This window comes from Oncorhynchus keta, chromosome 25 (genome assembly GCF_023373465.1).
Source record: "Oncorhynchus keta strain PuntledgeMale-10-30-2019 chromosome 25, Oket_V2, whole genome shotgun sequence".
Taxonomy (NCBI): domain Eukaryota; kingdom Metazoa; phylum Chordata; class Actinopteri; order Salmoniformes; family Salmonidae; genus Oncorhynchus; species Oncorhynchus keta.
The window spans coordinates 35,201,381-35,211,301 of NC_068445.1; the positions used below are offsets into that span (position 1 = coordinate 35,201,381).

Below are 9,921 nucleotides of genomic sequence, written 5' to 3' on the forward strand. Positions count from 1 at the left end.
GACGAGGGTGACTGTTGTCGTTGTGCGCAGAAGGTCCCTGGTTCGCGCCCGGGTATGGGCGAGGGGACGGTTTAAAAGTATACTGTTACATTGGTGCCGTGACCCGGATTACTGGTTGCTGCGGAAAAAGGAGGAAGGTCAAAAGGGGGGTGAGTGTAACGGATGTGAAACGGCTAGCTTAGTTAGCGGTGTGCGCTAAATAGCGTTTCAATCGGTTACGTCACTTGCTCTGAGACCTTGAAGTAGTAATTCCCCTTGCTCTGCAAGGGCCGCGGCTTTTGTGGAGCGATGGGTAACGATGCTTCGAGGGTGACTGTTGTCGTTGTGCGCAGAAGGTCCCTGGTTCGCGCCCGGGTATGGGCGAGGGGACGGTTTAAAAGTATACTGTTACATAAGTCTACATCTATACCACTGTGGTGTAAGTCTACATCTATAATACTGTGGTGTAAGTCTACATCTATAACACTGTGGTGTAAGTCTACATCTATAACACTGTGGTGTAAGTCTACATCTATAACACTGTGGTGTAATTCTACATCTATAACACTGTGGTGTAAGTCTACATCTATAACACTGTGGTGTAAGTCTACATCTATAACACTGTGGTGTAAGTCTACATCTATAACACTGTGGTGTAAGTCTACTTCTATAACACTGTGGTGTAAGTCTACATCTATAACACTGTGGTGTAAGTCTACTTCTATAACACTGTGGTGTAAGTCTACATCTATAACACTGTGGTGTAAGTCTAAATCTATAACACTGTGGTGTAAGTCTACATCTATAACACTGTGGTGTAAGTCTACATCTATAACACTGTGGTGTAAGTCTGCAGCTATAACACTGTGGTGTAAGTCTACATCTATAACACTGTGGTGTAAGTCTACATCTATAACACTGTGGTGTAAGTCTACATCTATAACACTGTGGTGTAAGTCTACTTCTATAACACTGTGGTGTAAGTCTACTTCTATAACACTGTGGTGTAAGTCTACTTCTATAACACTGTGGTGTAAGTCTACATCTATAACACTGTGATGTAAGACTACATCTATAACACTGTGGTGTAAGTCTGCAGCTATAACACTGTGGTGTAAGTTGTAGAGCTTGTAGCGTAGCCCCAGCTGTCTGTAGTCAATGACCACGTTCCCTCTCATGTGTTTCTGAGCCGAGATACAGTAATTCAGAGCCTCCTCCAGCCTGCAGAACACACACACACACACACACACACACACACACACACACACACACACACACACACACACACACACACACACACACACACACACACACACACACACACACACACACACACACACAAACACACACACACACCCACAAAGACAAAGAGAGTGGGAGGGAGAGGGATGTCAGGTATAATGGCTGCCTTTTGTAATCTAAAACATGAATAGACAGCCATTCTCCTTCATATGTTAATCAATGTCTAAACACTGTACATTCACATTGACCTGTACATCCTGTTGTTTACTTTAATAAAGAAGAGAACAACATCAGAAGACAGAAGAGGAACCATAACGTTGTACAGTGATCTCTTTACCTGCTAGCCATTATGAGTGTTCCAGCTCTTTGGAAAAAGCCAACTGCAAGTCGCTCATCCTTGGCTATGGTCTGGTCTAAAGCCTTCACAGGGTGACAGATAAATATTAGACGCACTCACATACACACACAAAGAAGTCCTTTCAGAGATTGATCAGTCACGCTTGACAGCAGTCCTCCAGACTTACCTGGATGGCAGGCTCCAGCTGCCCCAGGGCAAGGTGAGCCGAGGCAGTCAGAAACAGAGTACGGGGAGGTAGGTTCAGTGATCTGGTTCAGTTTAGACAGGGCTCCCTGCCAGTCTCTGGCATCCACTGCCTTCCCAGCTTCATCCCACAACCGCAGCAGCTCTGTGTACAACATCGTCCTGTGATAGGAACATTTCTTTATATATATTTATTTTTAAGTTGTACCTCAAAAAAGTTAGGACAAGTGGGGATCAAAATAACTGTATACACATGGCACTTTTTAAGAGGCAATCTGGAATTGGTAAATACACTAAATAAGAATTTTAAATACATTACATATAGCCATTGTAGATTATATAGCTCCTTTGTTGCTTTTCTAAATCCCAGATAGTACCTTTAAAAAATTACCTTGTCATGACTGAGTGCAATGAAGAAAGTAACTAGATTACTATGACAAAATGTAAGCCTACAGTGTAATAACTGGGGTGGTATCCTTTATGAATGAAACCACAACAAAGAAAAACATTTAGTTGCTCTTCATCATACTCAGTAAACACAGCATGGAGATTTAGACAGAGTGACTCTTAAAGAGTATCCAAGCCTTTCATACATAATTAAATATCTACTCAAACAAATATTAATGATGTGAAAAATAACCATCTCTACTTACAGGTGCTCCCACACTAAAAACATAACCATCTCTACTTACAGGTGCTCCCACACTAAAAACATAACCATCTCTACTTACAGGTGCTCCCACACTAAAAACATAACCATCTCTACTTACAGGTGCTCCCACACTAAAAACATAACCATCTCTACTTACAGGTGCTCCCACACTAAAAACATAACCATCTCTACTTACAGGTGCTCCCACACTAAAAACATAACCATCTCTACTTACAGGTGCTCCCACACTAAAAACATAACCATCTCTACTTACAGGTGCTCCCACACTAAAAACATAACCATCTCTACTTACAGGTGCTCCCACACTAAAAACATAAACAAAAGGAAAGAAGTTTGATGTTAGAGAGTCAGGGAGATTCAAACCTATTGTCAAAGGTTCCTGGAAAGGTATGCCAGCTTAGCACCTTCAGTCCCGCTGCGAGGCTGCAAGCTGTGGGTGCAGTGAGGAAGTCACCTCCCTGCACTACAACGAAGTCCTCCTCCCTTGCATTTCCTGCAAACAAGGAATGCACCAGGAATGGGTCTCAAATGTCTCCCTACACCCTATATATAGTGCATTACGTTTGACCAGAGCCCTATGGGTACCCTATACAGTTCAATCGGAAAGTATTCAGACCCCTTGACTTTTTTCACATTATATATATATGCAGTGAAGCCTGATAGAGAGGCATCTCCACCCTCCTACCTACCAATATTACATTTACATAAGTATTCAGACCCTTTACTCAGTACATTGTTGAATCACCTTTTGCAGCGATTACAACCTTGAGTCTTCTTGGGTATGACGCTACAAGCTTGGCACACCTGTGTTTGGAGAGTTTCTCCTATTCTTCTCTGCAGATCCTCTCAAGCTCTGTCGGCTTGGTTGGAGGAGCGTCAATGCACAGCTATTTTCAGGTCTCTCCAGAGATGTTTGATCGGGTTCAAGTCCAGGCTCTGGCGGGGCTACTCAAGGACATTCAGAGACTTGTCCCGAAGCCACTCCTGCATTGTCTTGTCTGTGTGCTTAGGGTCGTTGTCCTGTTGGAAGGTGAATCTTTGCCACCGTCTGAGGTCCTGAGCGCTCTAGAGCAGGTTTTTATCAAGGATCTCTTTGTACTTTTCTTTGTTCATCTTTCCCTCGATCCTGACTAGTTTCCCAGTCCCTGCCGCTGAAAAACATCCCCACAGCATGACGCTGCCACCATCATGCTTCACTGTAGAGATGGTGCCAGGTTTCCTTCAGACGTGACGCTTGACATTCAGGCCAAAGAGATCAATCTTGGTCTCATCAGACCAGAGAATCTTGTTTCTCACAGTCTGAGAGTCCTTTAGGTGCCTTTTGGCAAATGCCTGTCATGTGCCCTTTACTGAGGAGTGGATTCTGTCTGGCCATTCAACCATAAAGGCCTGATTGACAGAATGCTGCAGAGATAGATGTCCTTCTGGAAGGTTCTCCCATCTCCACCAGGGAACTCTGGTGCTCTGTCAGAGTGACCATTGGGTTCTTGGTCACCTCCCTTATCAAGGCCCTTCTCCCCGATTGCTCAGTTTGGCCGGGCTACCAGCTCTAGGAAGAGTCTTGGTGGTTCCAAACTTCTTCCATTTAAAAATGATGGAGGCCACTGTGTTCTTGGGGACCTTCAATGCTGCAGAAATGTTTTGGTACCCTTCCCCAGATCTGTGCCTCGACACAATCCTGTCTCTGAGCTCTACAGACAATTCCTTTGACCTCATAGCTTGGTTTTTGCTCTGACACGCACTGTCAAGGTTGGGACCTTATATAGGCAGGTGTGTGCATTTCCAAATCATGACCAATCAATTGAATTTACCACAGGTGGACTCCAATCAAGTTGCATAAACATCTCAAGGATGATCAATGGAAACAAGATGCATCTAAGCTCTATTTCGAGTCTCATAGCAAACGGTCAAAATATTTATGTAAATAAGGTATACTATGTTTTTTATTATAAAACATTTGCAAACAAAATAATAATTACAACTGATTTCGCTTGGTCATTATGGGGCATTGTGTGTAGATTGATTGATTTAATACATTTTAGAATAAGGCTGTAACGTAACAAAATGTGGGAAAAGGGAAGGGGTCTGAAAACTTTCCAAATACACTGTAAACAGAGTTGGGCGGATTGCTTGACATTTTGTTATCCGTGCTGATTACAACTACATGACACAAAGTAATCAGTAACGTCATCCGTTGGATTACTCTAAATGAGTAACTTAATTCAATTACTTTGGATGGAACTGAATATTTTATACATTCTTTAAACCTATTTTAATATTTAGTTTTCTTTTGTTCTAGAATTTATTTCTCAATATAATGAACCTCGGCATTGTCTTCTTTAAAAGTAGACTTGAACACCATGTTACAGATTGTAAAGTAGCTGCACAGATTTGTTCATTTTCAGCACATTATAAGGAGGGATATGATGTAAGACTATTCTATGTTCTGTACAGCAGCATGCTCAGGCCCATCCCTTGGAACATGCAGCACCCTAAAGCTGTCCATGGATTTGATGAATATCAGTAGTGATGGGCACCAACATGGAAATTCTGTAGCCTATCCATACCAGTTGCATTTTTTTCTATACGAAAGGAGGAGACGTAAATGGACAGTGTGCATGGTAGGGGTTTAGGAGCTTGTGCGCTTATTTTGCCACTGATTAAAGGAGACCGAGAGGAACCGATCTGCCAGCCTGGACTCAGGGGTAGACGTAACATAGGAAATGTAAATCTGGGTCACGTCAAATAGTATGATATGTTACATTTCGTATGTTATATATGTGGATGTCCATCATCCATTTCGCATGATACTGCATGGTAAGAATTACAATTCGTATAATATGTTACCAATTGCAATTGTTGTGGGGAGGATTAGCTAACATGCTAAGTAGTTGCAAAATAGCTATAAAGTAGTAAGTAGTAGCAAAGTTGATATTGATATTAGATGAAGTAATCCATAATGTAATCAGCTGTTTTTAAGAATGTAACTGTAATCCAATTACACATAATAAAATGTAAAAAACATCATCCCTGTTACATGTAATCCGTTACTACCCATCCATCCCTGCCTATATAGCACATTACATTTGACCAAGAGCCATAGAGTGAACTAAATAGGGTGTGGAATGGAATGGTCCCATTTAGGACATTGCCCAGGACAGTGATAATAGCACGTACACAATCGCTTTTCACATGAAATTACAAAGGTATGCTGATTCCCACAGGGAGAGATCACTGAAGGTACACAATGAGGTTGATTGAGTAATAACATCATGGCCGAGTCACACACTTAGAATTTAAAAAACTCACTATGAATCATTTCATGACAAGAAAGCATTCATTTACATTCTGGTATTTCAAAGTGACATTTGGCCCTTTGACTTGAAATAGAAGTTTGTGAGGAGGAAGAAGGAAGAAATATGATCTGACATAGTTTCCATAAAGTTTGACCTGGCCGTCTCCAATTCCTGTTTTCCTTGAGCAATCAACTTTCCAATTGAATGATAGTTTAGGCTTACAACCCTATATGACATCACATCTCAATCCATTGTATAATGCTTCAAGTTTGTAAGATTTTTATTTAGATCCTGTGTGAAATCATCATTCAGGATAGAGGTATGGTGACAGCTCTCTAACCTGGGGAAAACAAAGATGACGTGGCTGACCTGCAAACCGATATTTCATTTTTCAAATTGGTCCAAATTAGATTAGGGTTAAGGTAATGGTCAGTTATAGATTTTGGCTAGTCGGGCTGTCAATGGGATGTTGGTCAGACAAGTCCCCTTAGTCTCTCCCCTCTAACCCTGAGGTGCTACGATGATACTAGAGGAGGCTGGTGGGATGAGCTATAGGAGTACGGGCTCATAATAATGGCTGGAATGGAATTAGAACGTTACTGAATCGAATCCTAGAGCTGACAAGCCCCTGAGCAATGAAGGTAACCCACTGTGCCCCCCTCCCCATTTCAGTTGAATACATTCAGTTGGACAACTGACTAGGTATCCCCATTCCGTTTCTCTTTCACAGCTAGAATGGAATCAATGGCTCGGAGTCAAACGTGGTTTCCATCTGTTTGATACCGTTCCATATATTCCATTCCAGCCATTACAACGAACCTATCATCCTATAGCTCTTCCCACCAGCCTCCACTGGATGGCACTAACCCCATAGTTAACCCACAGTGTACAGCAAAAAGAAGACCTCTTATCACATGGTTTGGTACCATCTAGTGGATACCATGGAGAACTGCAACCAGAAGTGAAAAATCTCTGCTACTTTTCCTCCAATCATGGCTCCTGTTGCATGATAGGATAGGCCCAAGCAATAAAAGACTTTGAAAAGAAGTTGTGCGTTGACATAATGAACATAGAACATAATCTGCATTGATCTCGTGAAACTTTATTGAACAGCAGATAATATAAACAGAACAACCAACCCCATAGCTATCTAAAAGCTTAGCAATGCCCATTGCACCAAAACAACAACAACAACAACCTGTATTAGCCCACATCCCTTGAATAAATTCAATAGACATCATCCCCATAGTGAAGTTACATGAAATATGTCATAATAGAATCTTAATGCAATTTCTTATACTTGGATGATGTTTAACTGGAACAGACAGGCTGATAGATAGCACAGCAAATTCATTGTATCATCAAGCATGTATTTTTCACAGCTTCGCTCATGTGTGACACCTTCTGCAGCTCCTTCTGCAGCTCCTTCTGCAGCTCCTACTGCAGCTCCTATTGCAGCTCCTATTGCATCTCCTACTGCAGCTCCTATTGCAGCTCCAACTGCAGCTCCTATTGCATCTCCTACTGCAGCTCCTTCTGCAGCTCCTATTGCATCTCCTTCTGCAGCTCCTTCTGCAGCTCCTACTGCAGCTCCTACTGCAGCTCCTATTGCAGCTCCTATTGCATCTCCTACTGCAGCTCCTATTGCAGCTCCAACTGCAGCTCCTATTGCATCTCCTACTGCAGCTCCTATTGCAGCTCCTTCTGCAGCTCCTACTGCAGCTCCTATTGCATATCCTACTGCAGCTCCTATTGCAGCTCCTATTGCATCTCCTATTGCAGCTCCTACTGCAGCTCCTACTGCAGCTCCTATTGCAGCTCCTATTGCATCTCCTTCTGCAGCTCCTATTGCAGCTCCTACTGCAGCTCCTTCTGCAGCTCCTACTGCAGCTCCTATTGCATCTCCTTCTGCAGCTGAGCAGCTCCTTCTGCAGCTCCTACTGCAGCTCCTATTGCAGCTCCTTCTGCATCTCCTACTGCAGCTCCTTCTGCACATCCTACTGCAGCTCCTACTGCAGCTCCTATTGCATCTCCTACTGCAACTCCCACTACAGCTCCTATTGCAACTCCTACTGCAGCTCCTACTACAGCCTCTATTGCAACTCCTACTGCATCTCCTACTGCAGCTCCTACTGCAGATCCTACTACAGCTTCTATTGCAGATCCTACTACAGCTCCTACTGCAGCTCCTATTGCAGATCCTACTGCAGCTCCTACTGCATCTCCTACTGCAGCTCCTTCTGCAGATCCTACTGCAGCTCCTACTGCAGATCCTATTGCAGCTCCTATTGCAGCTCCTTCTGCAACTCCTACTGCAGCTCCTACTAATGAACCAACTGGTCCTCCAACTATTCCCATATTTATTGATTTATTTTATTTCACCTTTATTTAACCAGGTAGGCAAGTTGAGAACAAGTTCTCATTTACAATTGCGACCTGGCCAAGATAAAGCAAAGCAGTTCGACACATATAACAACACAGAGTTACACAAGGAGTAAAAGAAACATACAGTCAATAATACAGTATAAACAAGTCTATATACGATGTGAGCAAATGAGGTGAGATAAGGGAGGTAAAGGCAACAAAAAAAGGCCATGGTGGCAAAGTAAATACAATATAGCAAGTAAAACACTGGAATGGTAGATTTGCAATGGAAGAATGTGCAAAGTAGAAATAAAAATAATGGGGTGCAAAGGAGCGAAATAAATAAAATAAATACAGTAGGGAAAGAGGTAGTTGTTTGGGCTAAATTATAGGTGGGCTATATACAGGTGCAGTAATCTGTGAGCTGCTCTGACAGTTGGTGCTTAAAGCTAGTGAGGGAGATAAGTGTTTCCAGTTTCAGAGATTTTTGTATTTCGTTACAGTCATTGGCAGCAGAGAACTGGAAGGAGTGGCGGACAAAGAAAGAATTGGTTTTGGGGGTGACCAGAGAGATATACCTGCTGGAGCGTGTGCTACAGGTGGGAGATGCTATGGTGACCAGCGAGCTGAGATAAGGGGGGACTTTACCTAGCAGGGTCTTGTAGATGACATGGAGCCAGTGGGTTTGATGACGAGTATGAAGCGAGGGCCAGCCAATGAGAGTGTACAGGTCGCAATAGTGGGTAGTTTATGGGGCTTTGGTGACAAAACGGATTGCACTGTGATAGACTGCATCCAATTTGTTGAGTAGGGTATTGGAGGCTATTTTGTAAATGGCATCGCCGAAGTCGAGGATTGGTAGGATGGTCAGTTTTACAAGGGTATATTTGGCAGCAGAGGTGAAGGATGCTTTGTTGCGAAATAGGAAGCCAATTCTAGATTTAACTTTGGATTGGAGATGTTTGATGTGGGTTTACAGTCTAACCAGACACCTAGGTATTTGTAGTTGTCCACGTATTCTAAGTCAGAGCCGTCCAGAGTAGTGATGTTGGACAGGCGGGCAGGTGCAGGCAGCGATCGGTTGAAGAGCATGCATTTAGTTTTACTTGTATTTAAGAGCAATTGGAGGCCACGGAGGGAGAGTTGTATGGCATTGAAGATTGCCTGGAGGGTTGTTAACACAGTGTCCAAAGAAGGGCCAGAAGTATACAGAATGGTGTCGTCTGCGTAGAGGTGGATCAGAGACTCACCAGCAGCAAGAGCGACATCATTGATGTATACAGAGAAGAGAGTCGGTCCAAGATTTGTACCCTGTGGCACCCCCATAGAGACTGCCAGAGGTCCGGACAGCAGACCCTCCGATTTGACACACTGAACTCTATCAGAGTAGTAGTTAGTGAACCAGGTGAGGCAATCATTTGAGAAACCAAGGCTGTCGAGTCTGCCGATGAGGATGTGGTGGTTGACAGAGTCGAAAGCCTTGGCCAGATCAATGAATACGGCTGCACAGTAATGTTTCTTATCGATGGCGGTTAAGATATCGTTTAGGACCTTGAGCGTGGCTGAGGTGCACCCATGACCAGCTCTGAAACCAGATTGCATAGCAGAGAAGGTATGGTGAGATTCTAAATGGTTGGTAATCTGTTTGTTGACTTGGCTTTCGAAGACCTTAGAAAGGCAGGGTAGGATAGATATAGGTCTGTAGCAGTTTGGGTCAAGAGTGTCCCCCCCCTTTGAAGAGGGGGATGACCGCAGCTGCTTTCCAATCTTTGGGAATCTCAGACGACACGAAAGAGAGGTTGAACAGGCTAGTAATAGGGATGGCA

The 9,921-nt window shown here is 43.3% G+C and overlaps 1 long non-coding RNA gene across 1 annotated transcript; it reads right to left on the reverse strand.

Annotated features, from left to right (window-relative positions):
- Window positions 1-1,092: 1,092 nt before the first annotated feature.
- Window positions 1,093-1,866, reverse strand: LOC127911931 (uncharacterized). The gene is made up of 3 exons (XR_008079825.1): window positions 1,746-1,866; window positions 1,559-1,641; window positions 1,093-1,200 (listed from the first exon to the last, which is right to left on the reverse strand). It is a non-coding gene; the product is annotated as an uncharacterized LOC127911931 (long non-coding RNA).
- Between the last annotated feature and the right edge of the window lie 8,055 nt (window positions 1,867-9,921).